The sequence below is a fragment of the Marmota monax genome, unplaced genomic scaffold (assembly GCF_021218885.2).
Source record: "Marmota monax isolate L192 unplaced genomic scaffold, Marmota_monax_Labrador192_F-V1.1 WCK01_AAM20220418_F8-fsc00132, whole genome shotgun sequence".
In the NCBI taxonomy this organism is placed as follows: domain Eukaryota; kingdom Metazoa; phylum Chordata; class Mammalia; order Rodentia; family Sciuridae; genus Marmota; species Marmota monax.
In genome coordinates this window covers 5,035,791-5,050,503 of record NW_026695199.1, presented here as the reverse complement: position 1 = coordinate 5,050,503, position 14,713 = coordinate 5,035,791, and the positions used below count along the sequence as shown (strand labels likewise).

The 14,713-nt window shown below is 33.8% G+C and overlaps 1 pseudogene; it reads left to right on the top strand.

Moving 5' to 3' along the window:
• Positions 1 to 2,625: 2,625 nt before the first annotated feature.
• LOC124082256 (UDP-glucuronosyltransferase 2B17-like) lies at positions 2,626 to 3,320 on the top strand (annotated as a pseudogene).
• Positions 3,321 to 14,713: the final 11,393 nt, after the last annotated feature.

Below are 14,713 nucleotides of genomic sequence, written 5' to 3'. Positions count from 1 at the left end.
ATTGTTCTCTTTGGTTTTCACTTTTCTTGGCAATGTACTTAGTCAGAGATTGATTGCCTACACATTAGTAACAATCTCTAACTTGTACTGAACTAGGGTCATTTTGATCCATTTCCCTTCTGCTTTCTTACTGCTATGCTACTCATCTGGCATGTGTGAGGCACTTGGTTTGAGCCTCAGCACCACATCAAGATAAATTTAAAAAGAGGTATTGTGTCCATCTACAATTAAAAAATGTAAAGAGTTAGTATTTCATGGGAAATACTAATGTACCCATTGCATTGTCTCACTAACTGCCCAATTCAGCTTCTGTACATGCTTGCTTGCAGCTATATCAATCCAGATATGGTTTTTGCCTTTAAATATCCTAAAATTCTCAGGCTCGGGGCTGTTTCTTGCAGAGACACTTATGGGTCCTGAGGGGGAGCAGTCACTGGCTGGCCAGCTGAATAAAAACTCTTCAATTTGAACAAAACTGGGACTTGGTGTGTTTTTTGAGTGACCTGTGACTGGCCAAACAACACACTGAGCTGACTCACACATGCTTTATTTTTTTATATAAAAAATATTACTGCAGTCCTGCCTGATTTAAATCAAAAGATTATGTTACATTTCCTAGCAAAGAAGTTGTTATCTACCACAGAAATGCAGACCCAATATGTCAATAAAAATACAAGTTACCCTGAGAAGAAGGAGAGGTGGAATTTTATGATCCTTACAAAGACCTCCTTACAAAACAGGGAGATAAGGATAAAAAACCTTTCACCTTAAACCTGTTCTGTTTACCAATTAGAACAGGTCAGCATGGTACATAGTGACCTAGAATTTTCCTGGAATTAACCATGCACAGTGGGAATTTAAAGGTTGGGTGGTAGCCTGCTGTTTTTCAAAAGTCAAAGGAACACCTGTGAAGACCCTCTGGAAAGCTCCCTGGGTCCCCCCCAAAAAACTGGAGAGAATGAAGGGCATGTCCTTCTCCTGAGAGAACCACTCATTCTCTCAAATTGTTCCCTTTTCCTTTTTCCTGTCCCTTCAATAAACTTATGCCTGCTACTCTTAGCAATGTGACTGAAATATCTAATCAGAGGAGAAATCAAGTCATGTTAAATACCAAAAATAAACAAAAATGGCTGGGAATCCAAATCTTGTCTAAATAATAACCCTGAACGTTAATGGCCTAAACTCACCAATCAAAAGACATGGACTAGCAGAGTGGATCAAAAAAGAGACCCAACAATATGTTGCCTCCAAGAGACTCATAGGAAAAGACATCCACAGAAGGAAGATGAAGGGTTGGGAAAAGTCATACCACTCACATGGACTTTGGAAGCAAGCAGGGGTTTCCATCCTCATATCAAATAAATAAGACTCCAAGGTCAAGTTAATAAAAAGAGATAAATAAGGACACTACATACTGCTCAAGGAACCGAACACCAACAAGACTTAACAATTATAAATATATATGCCCCAAACAATGGAGCATCTACGTTCATCAAACAATCTCTTCTCAAGTTCAACAGTCAAATAGACCACAACACAATAATTTTGGGTAACTTTAACACACCTCTTTCACCACTGGATAGATCTTCCAAAAAAAAAAAAAAAGCTGAACAAATAAACTATAGTACTCAATAATACAATCAATAACTTAGACTTAACTGACATATATAGAATATTTCATCCTTCACCAAGCGAGTACACTTTCTTCTCAGCAGCACATAGGGCCTTCTCTAAAATTGACTGTATATTATGCCACAAAGCAATTCTTAGAAAATATAAAAAAAAAATAGAGATACTACCCTGCATTCTATAAGATCAAAAATCAGGATGAGAAAGGATTTCCATGGATGCCTTAGATCACTGACATAACTAATGCCCTGTCATAGCATGAAAAGGAATGAAGGCCTGACCCATACTACAACATTGATGAATCTTTAAGACATAACTGTAAGTATTGATATCAATCACCAAAACTGATAACAATTATTTAAAAGTGTTGAAATCAATCACTAAATCCCATATATTATATAAAAATTACTTGAAGTGTCTCCATAATAAACGTATCTATAGAGAGATTAAATTGATTAAATATTACCTAGCAATGAGGCATATAGGATGATTAGAGGTACTAGGAGGGTTTGGATTTAAAACATTTCCACATTGAATATTAACTGAGGTTTCCAATTCTAAGATTCTTTTCTGAGATTGAACAACTGATATATACACTTAAAATGGTGGTGTGTATACTATATGAATTATATGCAAACAATTACTTTACTGCAAATATATTTTAAATGATACCTAAGAAATATTGTTTCAACTGTATATTTAGTTTAGTTGCAGTCAAGAAATCTATAAGCAAGATCACCTCACTTGCCATTGTTACTTTTATATTCTAAAAATCTGAACATAAGAGAGGTGATTATACATGCAGGATCATAAATTCTTAACTGTAGGAATGCATTTATATCATGAAAGAGTCATTAAAATACACAAGCATGAAGTCGCCTAACCTTTGATTTTTCAACTTGGAATCCAGATATTCTGAATGTTCACTTGTGTATTTACTTTGATGGGTACAAGTTACCTTTTAACCAAATAATGATTTTTTTCTTAGATAGCAACAAGAATAGAGGGAATTCAATGTGAAAGGAAGCCTTGCATATCACCAGGATGTCTAGGAAAATGACTGCAGTTCTGCTCCTGTTACTGCTGAATAGTTACTTTGGTTCTGGAAGTTGTTGAAAGGTGCTGGTGTGGGCAATGGAATACAACCATTGGATCAATATAAAGACAATACTGGAGGAGATCACACAGACGGGGCATGAGGTGACTGTTTTGCAACCTTCAGGTTTCATTTTTGTGGATAGTGACAAATGATCTGCAATTAAATTTGAGATCTATCCTTCATCATTGTAAAGAGAAGATATATAGACTTCTTCTTCTCAATCACTAAGTGCATTGATTAATGAGATGCAAAAAAAACATTTTGGAAATATTTTTCAATACTTCATGAAATTTTGAATCAATTTTCTGATTATGTGGAGAACGTATGTAGAGATGCAGTTTTGAACAAGAAACTCTAGGCAAAATTACAAGAGTCAAGGTTTGATGTCAATCTTTCAGATGCCATTTGTCCCTGTGGTGAGCTGCTGGCTGAAATTCTTCAAAAACCATTTGTGTACACTCTTCACTTCTCTCCTGGTTACATAGCTGAAAAGTGTATTGGGGGACTTCTCTTTCCTTCTTCCTATGCACCTGTTATATTTTCAGGATTAAGTGATGAAATGACATTCAATGAATTGGTAATATATATATATATATATATATATATATATATATATATATATATATATATATATATATATATATGCTGTACATAAATTATTTTGATTTTTTGTTTGAATCATTTAATTTGAAGAGATGGAATCAGTTTTACATGAAAAACTAGGTAAGTGACTTGTAGTATAAGGTCCTAACTTTTCTAAACCTTTATAAAGGTGAACTTATAACAATATAAAATCAGAAAAAAATGTTAGTAGTTTCATGTAATAAAATATAATCATCTATCAAACTCAGAGTGTTACAGAAAAATATACACTGAATTGTCAAAAACTTCTGTATAAAATACACTAGAAAATCATATACCCACCACATAGAGCCCAGAGGACTTCTCTAGGCAACTGCATACAGTTTACCATTGCACTACTCATTTTATTTATCTTTGAAAACTAATTTTAAACTTTACTGTCTTGAAGAACGTAGACACAGAGATTGAGGGCTTACACTCATATTTCTATTACAATGATCCATGTAGCCTAAGAAAATTGTTTCCCTTTAGTTCAATTAGATTCTTTATTTAGAAACTCTTTTGTCAGTTTGCCTAATAAATTCCTCCTACATTGTGTGACATTGTTTCCATCCCATACCAGGAGGCTCTTAATTGTGTTTTTTAGCACTTCCAAATTCCTTCACTAAGTGTTTGAAATTTATGCTCTTTAAGGCCTATAATGTTAAAACACAAAAAATATAGATTGTTAGTCTTGTGTTTTAAAATATCTGTCAAAGAAAAAAAAGGACGAAAATTAAAACTAAACAAAAAATTCTATTTCATATTGTTACAATTTCCAGCACTTTTTTCAAAATATTTTTTGCATAATAAATATTTGCAAGCTCCTAACATGAATCCAAAGCAGTAGTAGGCACAAAGAACAGAATCATATTTAAACTCCTTTTAGTTCACTTGCAGAACAAGGGTCAGAGTTTTCTCTAAATTATACAAACTAGATGAAAAAATGCTGAAATGTTCTTTTATTAGCATGGTATGAGTAATGGGTTATGTAACTCTAATGTTTGCTTACATTTGTGTTACTTTTTCAACTTTAGGTAAAAAACTAAATATTTGTGTCTATACTGGCTGGCTTATTTTGGTGCAATTAATCTTGTTAAGAATAAACAGATTACAGATAGTGTCTACTCCAAAAACTCATATTTATATGATTTATATGATATATATGTATATTTATATACATATATATGAAAAATATATAATTATAAGCATCATATATATAATAAATATAGACTATGTATGTATATTTTCCATGTACACATAGTAGCTTTATCAAACTACACACATCTTTTGAAAAGAATGCATTTGGATGTATTCTACACAAATGGAGCACAATTTCTTTCTCTAGCCAAATATGATTCAGAGTCACACCAATACTATAATAATACATGTACACAGGGTAATAATGTCTGTCTCATTCCATCAACTTTCCCATCATTATATCCACTGCTCTCCCTCACACCTCTCTGCACAATACAAAGTTCCCTCATTCTTCCCTTTCCTACCATTGAGGATTAGCATCTGCCTATCAGAGAAAACATTTGGCATTTGATTTTTTGAATTTGACTTATTTCCCTTAGCATCCATCAATTTACTTGCAAATGCCATAATTTTATTCTTCCTTAAGACTGATTAATATTCCATGTATATATGTACATTATTTTCTTTATTCATTTATCTGCTGAAGGGAATCTAGGTTGGTTCCATAGTTTAGCTATTGTGAGTTGAGTGACTATGAACATTGATGTGACTGCATCATTGTAGTATGCTGATTATAGACTTTTGGGTATAAACTAAGGAGTGGGATAACTGAGTCAAATGGTGGTTCTATCCCAAAATTTCTGAGGAATCATCATATTGCTTTTCATAAACTTTGCACCAATTTGTAGTTTCACCAGCAATAAATGGGTGTACATTTTCCCCCACATTCTCAACAACATTTATTGTTGCTTGTATTCTCGATAATCACCATTCTGACTGGGGTGAGATGAAATGTTAGAGTAGTCTTGATTTGCATTTCTCTAATAGATAAAGATGATGAACATTTTTTCATATGTTTGTTGAGCAATTGTATTTCTTCTTCTGTGAAGTGTCTGTTCAGTTCCTTAGCACATTTATTTGGGTATTTTTGGTTTTCAGATGTTTGAGCTCTTTATATCTCCTAGAGATTAGTGCTTCATCTGAGGTGCAAAACTACACACACTTTTAAACATATATTTCTTCATTATTGAAAGTTCTTTCCAATACCAGGCATATTCCTATCTGCACAACAACTTCCCAATGTTCTATAGGTTTAATCTTCTATTTTATGTTCAGGACGACCAACTACATTGACAGAGACAATGGCCAAAGCAGATATCTGGCTTATTCACACCTACTGGGATTTGGAATTTCCTCACCCAACCCAACCAAATGTACATACTGTTGGAGAACTCCACTGAAGACCAGTCAAACCTCTGCCTAAGGTAAACTTGTTTCCATTTAGATGGTTCTGTCATCCTTTCATTTTCACCAGGAATTATTCTCTCTTCCTCATTCAGAATGCTTAATCACATTTACAGAATTACAGGAGATGGAGCAAAGAGACCTATATATTTAAATCTTTCACATCTATACCATCACAAATATGTGAATTTTATCTTTGTTTCAGAAGAAGAAGATCTTTCAAGAATAGGGTGAGTTAAATGTAGAAATTCATTATTCAACACATAAAAAAATACCAGTCATTCTCTCAAAGAATATTGAGAAGGGACTAGCATGTACCACAGGAAAGTGATGAATATGTGAAGAAACAAAATAGAACAGTCTCTGCCCCAAACATCTTCCATTCCACATTGAAATGTAGACTGTGCACAAGAAAGAGAAATTGTGAGGGAAATGTTATGATACAGAAAGACCAGAAATGTTTCTTGCCTACCCCAAGTCTATAGGGGGCCTCCAGAATACTCCCTGAGAGATCATGGGTCTCCATTGCATAACTGCTGAACAACAAGAATAGAAAAAATATATATTGCACATGTAACATGGGGTGCAAATTGTGGATTTTTAATGAATACTTATTAATTTGTAACACTTGAATTTGTAGGCTGCGCTGAGTTTATAATTATGAACAGATCTATAATTTTATAGAATTATATATCTTAAAATGAAGCAAAAAATTAATGTATTTTAATGAATATCACACCTTTATAACACAGTTGGAAAGCAAGCATTTTTTATACTTCATTATGTGATCATTTAAGAGACTTTTTGGCTAAATCTTTAGTACCAGTATAAAATGTGATCTTATTCAAAGTTTAAAATCCAATATGGTCACCCCTCATTCCACAAGCAGTGAAACAAACAGTCTAAACTGCCAAACACTTGGGTAAAATATTTCTCCATTTAGATAAAGGGATAATGACAGTGTCAATAGAAAAGTTAAGATAACAGATAAAAGAGGACAAGAAAGAGGATGATTAGCAGACTAATCATAATATTTAAGAAAGGCTATTGTGGTAATGAAGTTTCATAAATAAGATTCATATCCACATCAGTGATTGTCAGACCTTTATGAATTCTTATAGCTCCAATGTGCTTTCTCACCACACACCATTAGATTCTCAGAAATTTCCATATATTTAGAAAATATAGCAAAACTCATAAAAAATGCACATTTTCTAAATTTTCGAATGGTTTAAATAGCTAGAAGAAAGAGTTTGAAATGTTCCCAGCAGAAAACAATTGAAAAATGCTTAAGATGGCACAGGTGCTAATTACTTTGATTTGATTATTTAGCTTTATATACATGTGGTGAATTATCACACAAATCTCCAAAACATGTACGACTAATATGGGAAAGTAAAAATTTTACAAAGTATCACACAAAAATAAAATGCCTAGCTCTATTTGCTTCACCACTTTGGAAATTATACAGACAAAAATGTTATGCTGTAATCATATTTATACCATTTATTTATAAAAAAATTGGAAATCATTTAGATATACAACATGGAGGAATGATGTAAAATATATACTTTTTTCATGTTATACAAGTACAATCATTTTATACAAGAATACCCCACTTTATTTTCAGCCATTATGCAAATATATTTGGAAAATTAGGGATAAACATTAAATAAGATTGTTATTTTCTTGGAGGATGAAAAGGCATATATAATATGTGTCTAAATATCTATAAATATGTGCCATATATATGCACTTAGTTGTAAGAATAGAAAACAAAACACAACAAAAACATGCAAATTTATATGTATTTGTTATCTAAGTATAGATCCCAGGTCCTCTTAATTACTAAGCAAATGCTGGAACACTAAACTCTATCTTTAGCCCTTAAAACACACATAAGTTAAGTAAATTGAAATTTTAAAAAACAAGTAGTTTATTGGTAAGATAATTTCTGTTTATTATACTATTCCAATTTTTATGATGAAATTTTAAAATTTAATTTTAAAGGTTGTTGTAGAATGAGAAGGACCAGTCTTCTCAGTGGTTAATTTGTACTATTAGATATTTCAGTTAATCATATAAGTATGCACAAAATTTAAAAAATGAATGAATGAATAAATAAATAAAATACAAAAGGCATATTTCCCATAATAGGGATGAAGGAGTCTTTAAGCAGAGTATCAGAGAGATTAAATAGCAAATAAAATTGGCTACATTACTAAAAGTCATCTGAACACATGAACTATCTGTATGTATCATGTGAGACACAGGAATAATACATTCATCATGGAAAAGACATAATCAAGTTAAAATTATAATTTTAAACCATGCTGAAGACAATATGGGACCTGTAACAAATATGAAGTTATTTTATGTTGTTGCTTAAGATTTTTTTTCAAACAAAGCCATACCAGTGGTTAGAAAATGAAATATACTATGTGGTTTTTGAGAATGTGAATATCATTTCACAGATGAAAACAGAAAACAGTGGCTTGAAAACAAAAACATTAAGAAAAGTATGGAAATTGACAAGATTTCAAAAAACTTTTGGATCTCTATTTCATTTTTGAATGAGGGACTTTTTGAACAAGGTACAATTATTCTTGTATAGAATATATAAGGCAAAGGATCAGAAACCACCTATTAGGATAATTCCAGGACAATTTCAGGAAGCATGTTTGGCTTTTTTTTTCCAGAAATTTCAAAACACTGAAGTGAGTTATTAAATAGTGTGACCAAATCTCTACTGGAGAAAGGCCTGGTGGAATTCTCCCTCTAGTGTGAATTTCCTGCCAAACCCAGTAGGTGACATCAAAAATCTGTCAGAGTCAGGTATACACAGGATATTCTATAGGGAACTCAATTTTACAATATGATTTCATGTCATAATATGTACAGAAATATGTTCATCAAACATGTAGCTAAATATATAAACTATTAGGGAATAAACATGACTCTTAACAATAAGGATTGATTTAGTGGTACAATTTGCAATATTTTGATGAAATTGATCTAATAAGGGATTTTAGAGCAATAAAAAGATATGTAAGGATTTTCTTCAATTTATCCTAATTTTTCTTTATATTTGTTGAGAAATAAAGGAGCAATGAATGCACCATACTTCACCACACGATCATCACGGCTGCATTGTGGTATATCAAAAGTATTCTGTGAATCAGAATCTTGTACCAATTTGGTAATGAATTATTTTAAGTAACATCAGGAAAGTTTAACTAAAAAGCTTTACATAAATTTTATACTTCACTTTTAACAAAAAATTGTCTCCCTTGGCCTGTGCAGGGAAGGAATTTCTAACCGTCAGAGGTGTGGGCTGGCTGGACACGAAAAGCTAGAAAAGTAATATCAAGAAATAAATACAAAAGATGCAGAAAAAATATTTTTTCAATGTGGGTCATTGACAGGTGGAAGATACTTGATGGGTCTGATCCTAACAAAGGGAAAAGACCATAAATGTTTTTGATTATGCATTGAAATTTATCATTCACAATTTTGAGTGCTTGGTGATGGCATAGAATCAACCTCACAACCACAGAAATAGAAGCATTCAGCTTCAGAAGGTGGGGATACTTTAGAGAGCCAAGAGCCAGATAAGTATCTGGGAAGTCAGGATATTGTTCTCTATGGACCAATTCAGGAGGATGGACGGGGGCAAATATGGTAGTTTTGCTTGGTGAATTGTAGCCACATAACAAAGGAAACCAGAATTAAAAATTAATCGAGGATGGACACATGAACCAATACAATTTACAGATTAGAGTAACACAAAAAGATGTGCTATAACATTCTATTGTAACAAAATCTACCTACAGTCTCTTAATTTTATTAAGAAAGTAAGTGAGTAAGGTTATTCTTGACAAAATGTGTCTCAACTATTTTGGATTTATAGACTTGTTTACATCAGTACAAATGGAATGGAAATTGACTACATAGTGCTTTGTGAATTTACCTTGCTGAATCTTTTTGCTAGGAGTATCAAACAAAAATTCTAATCTCCTCTTAAGGCTGGGAAGTCAAATCAGGCATCAGAATTTACCTTTAATACTCTTAGATTTTGGTAAATTCCTCTTTACTTGCAGTCCCTAGGATAATTTAAGGTTCCTGGACCTGATAAGAAATGCCTTGTTTATCAATGAAAATAGGAGGGAACCCTAGAATTCATGACTATTTTGTCACACAAGAATATCTTGTGTTATTAACAAAACCAAATACATGTTAGAGCCCCATGTCCAAATAACAAAAATGCATGGTTCCATTCTTTAATTAATGTATCAGTGATTAATTTTAGTTTGAAAGGGGCTAGTATCTAATTAATATATACAACATAACAGTATATATCAAGTTATCAAGACAAATATTTCCAAATACTCTTTTTGGGAAGATGCAATATGACACCAGCAAAATCAGGTATCATCTCAAGGTGTTTCCTTGCTAACCCTATGTGACTGTTTAATATATACAGAATGAAAATATAAGCTAATAAAATACTTAATGCTGATTGTTCAGAAACACATTTTTTTCATTAACCACTGTCAATGCAATCTTTTTTTACCAAAGATTTATTCAAGTCATGTGAACATGAAGCCTGTTTGAGTTTCTTTACTTCTCTGTATTCTACATGTTTGGTTAGATCTAGTTTCTACACATGTTGATTTAACTCTAAGTCAATGTGAATAGAAATCTGTACAGGAATTTTATAAATTTAATAATGAATACCATCTTGAACTTAGGAAATATCATATAAACATAACACATACTTACATAAATAAACAAACTGAATAACATAACTTCACAGAACCTATGGACTGCATTCTAAAATTTGAGCCATAAATCAGGTAACACTCTAATACAAAACTCAATGATTCAAGTGTTTTTTTATAAAAATACAACAATTTGAAATGACCTGCACAATACAGAGTAAAGTTTTTTTAAACTAATGTTTATGAAGAAGGATTTTAACATTTTCTTTTCTCCTTACTTAGAGGGCCTCTCTTATAGAGGCTGAATAGGCTGAGGAGACAGATATCTTGTGGTGCTCAGAATGTCTTCTAAGCATATCTGAGTGGAATATATAGTAATTTTAATTCTTTCTTCTCTTTTAAAATTTGTTCTCATTAATTAAAAAAAAATAAAATTATTAAAATGCATTTTGACACATCATACATAAAAAGAGTTTAACTTCTTATTCACACCTGTCATGTAATCACACATGTACACAGGGTAATAATATTTGATTCCTTCTACTATTCTTCCTACTCACATAATACCTCCTTTCCCTTCAATTTCCTATTCCTAATCCATAGGAACTCTATTTTTCTCTACAATCCACCCTGTAATGTGAATTAGCATCCACATATCAGAGAAAACATCCACCTTTGGTTTTTTAGATTGGTTTATTTCACTTAGCATGATATTCTCTAGCTCCATCCATCTATGTGCCAATGCCATAATTTCATTTTTCTTTAGAGTTGAGTAACAGTAAGAGACAGAAGTAAGTTACAATGCCTCTTACTTTTACAAAGGCAAAAATATTGTTGAAATCCTCAGCCAACTTCCTATGAGTCAGACACCAAGACAACACACTACCACAAACACACATTCCAGGCACAGAAGATGATAGACACACTAGACAGCAAACCACATTCCAGTGTATATATATACCATATTTTCTTTATCCATTCATCTAATGAAGGGCATCTAGCTTAGTTCCATAGTTTGGCTATTGTGAATTGTGCTGCACTGATATGGCTTCATCACAGTAGTATGCTGATTTTAAGTTCTTTGGGTATATGCCAAGGAGAGGCATAGCTGGGTTAAATGGCAGTTGCATTCTAATTTTTCTGAGGAATCTCCATACTGCTTTCCATAATGGTTGCACCAACTTGCAGTTCCACCAGTAATGTACCTGTTACCCCACATCTCTGCCAACATTAAATGTTGCTTGTATTCTTGATAATTGCCATTTTTATTAAAGTGAGACTAAATTATTTTATTTCCAATAATATTTATTTTCTGTTAAATCTCCAGTAGTTGCCTTCGGGGATCCTGAGTTGCTTGAGAGCTCTCAGTTGGGTCAGAAGAACAAGTGACTAGAGGAACAGTGAGGCTGAAGCAGGAACTGAAAAGTGTGGCTTAGGGCACAGAGTGAGAGAACTAGGTGGATCTTGAAATGAAGCACATCAAAGGGAGTGAAGACACTAGGGGAACTATGAAGGTGTTAAAAACAATAAGAGGAGAGAAGGAGTGGTGATGAAAAGAAAGAGAAAGGTCTTATGGAAGCCAATTTTGGGATTATAAATTTTGAAGAGGAACTTGCACACACACATAACCATAGCAACCCTATTCCCAAAAGTGAAGTCTTGGAAGCAAATTAAGTGTCCAAGAAAAATATACAGTTAGGCCATTTGTAATATATGTATATCTTATATAACTTACATTCCTGGGACATTACTTACCCTATAATACATAGGAAATAGTGGAACTGTGCCACAATCCAGATGAAAATTACTTACACTACAGTGTTAAAAAAAATCCAGTAAAGGGGGGCTGGGCCTATAGCTCAGCAGTAGAGTGCTTGCCTATCACATGTGAGGCCCTGGGTTCGATCATCAGCAGAACATACAAATGAATAAATAGAATAAAGGCATTTTTTAAAAAATCCAGTAAAGGGGCTAGGGTTTTGGCTCAGTGGTGGAGCCTTTTCTTTGCACATGTGATTCACTGGGTTCAATACTCAGCACCACATATAAATAAATAAAGGTATTGTGTCCACCTACAGCTAAAAACAACAACAACAACATTTTTAAGGAAAAAAAAACCTTTCATATATATTAAGTATCTAGACTACACAAATTCAAACAAACAGAAAGTAGAAGTATAGTAGTAAAAGATCAGGATGAGAAAAAAAGTATTGTGTCCATTTTATATAATTTCTTGGTTTTGCAAAGTAATAGTGTTCTAGAATTGTTGTCATAAGGATATAAATATGTGTAGCATTACTGAACTATGTACCTCAAAAAAGGTTAAAATTATATATTTATGTTATGTATATATGAACTTAATTTTTAGAAAAGGCACTAATTTAGTGTGTTCTGGAAATATTTTTTTCTCTCCTTATGTGTTTGAATAAGTCTTTGCTTTGTGTTAGATTTGTGATAAAGCAAATTCTTTCCTTAACTGGAAATGGAAGAGTTTGTCCAGAGCTCAGGAGAGAATGGTGTTGTGGTATTTTCAATGGGGTCAATGGTTGGAAACTTGATGGAAGAAAGGGCCAACATGATTGATTCAGCACTTGCCCAGATTCCACAGAAGGTTAGATAATGGTACAGAACCAAGGAAACAGTCTATTGAACTCTGTAAAGGGTCTTAAAAATAAATTTCCTTGCAAAAGGTGCACATTTGTGTTATGTATAATCTGTCTCAGTACTCCTTTTTTAAAACCAAATATATATAGCAACTGTTAAAATAGTGCAGAGATTATTTCTGATTTTAAAAAGTCAGCATTAACATTATGCTAAAGCACAAATATATTTCATAGGTTTAGTATGAATATGATATTATATTAGTATGACAGATATACCGAAATACCAAATTCTACCCTGCCTTGTCCTCTTTTTTTCATGAAGGACCCGTGAGAACAATGTAGTTACCAATGAAGTTCAGTTTGAATGAGCACCAACACAATGACAATAAGCAGGTCTTAAAAAGCCAAATTGCATCACAGATTGCCATCTTCCTACATAATCTTGGCCTCCATTCATCTCCTAAATGATAAAAAGGCCTATTCCTGGAGCTGTCTTTGGTTCTATTCAGAGAAGGAAAGCCAGGATAACTACCAAACCAACCAGACTTAAAGAAAAAGAAAAATCAACCTGCCTTAGTGACTTGCTCTGCTCCTTTCTCAAGATTGAAGTGTCTCAGACAGGAGGCAGGAAGGAAACAGGAAGCTGCCCTTACCATGTACTCTCTGGCTTAGAGAAACATGATCACACAAGAGCAAACACTACTACAAAAATTTATTCTCAGGAAATATTTCTGAGTAAATTTTCTCACATATCACTCAAAAGGAAAAAAGTGGAGCTACACACACCAGCCTCTGCGGGGCCCAGACCCATAGATGGCCAGGTCCACTCCTTTCCCTACAGGGCAGACACTCATCAAAGCCTAGCTTTTTGTGCAGGACTGACCCCTCTGACCAGCAGACTACCACAAGAGTTGAGATCCAGCCCAGACCACACACATCAGCCCAGCAGGATCCAGGATCTCAGTAGGCACAGTTCACCCCTCCCCCAGGGGACAGACACTGCCAGAGCTAGGCTTTGGGGCAAGATCCCCCCTTCCAACCAGCAGACTAGTGGGAGATCAAGCACAAAGGCCCAGATCCACCCACAGCCACTTCTGCAGGGCCAAGGCTTATAGCAAGCCTGGCCCAGCCCCTTCACAGTGGGGCAGACACTTGACAGAGCCTAGCCTCTCATTCAGAACCACTCTTTCTGACCAGCAGACTACCACAAGAGGTCACCCCAGTGGCCCAGATCTACACACTCCAACTTATACAAGTCCAGATCCAGGATGCAGTAGCATCCATTGAGGGACACCAGCAGGGTCTGGAAGCCCAACATCAAGGTGAGGTACAGACAATCTGCACAGGTACTACAAGAATTTAGGGAAGAAACTGTAATATCTCAGATCCACAGTGCAAGAAAGGAAGAAACATAGACAACACGGGAAAACACGGGAAGTACCCAAACAAACCAGAACACTATAATAACAGAAACTCAGGACAGCGAAGTTGATGAAATGTTTGAGAAGAAGTTCAGAAAGTTCATAATTAAAATGATCTGTGAATTAAAGAATGACCTAAATGAGCAAATGCAAGCAAAAATTGATCACCCCAAA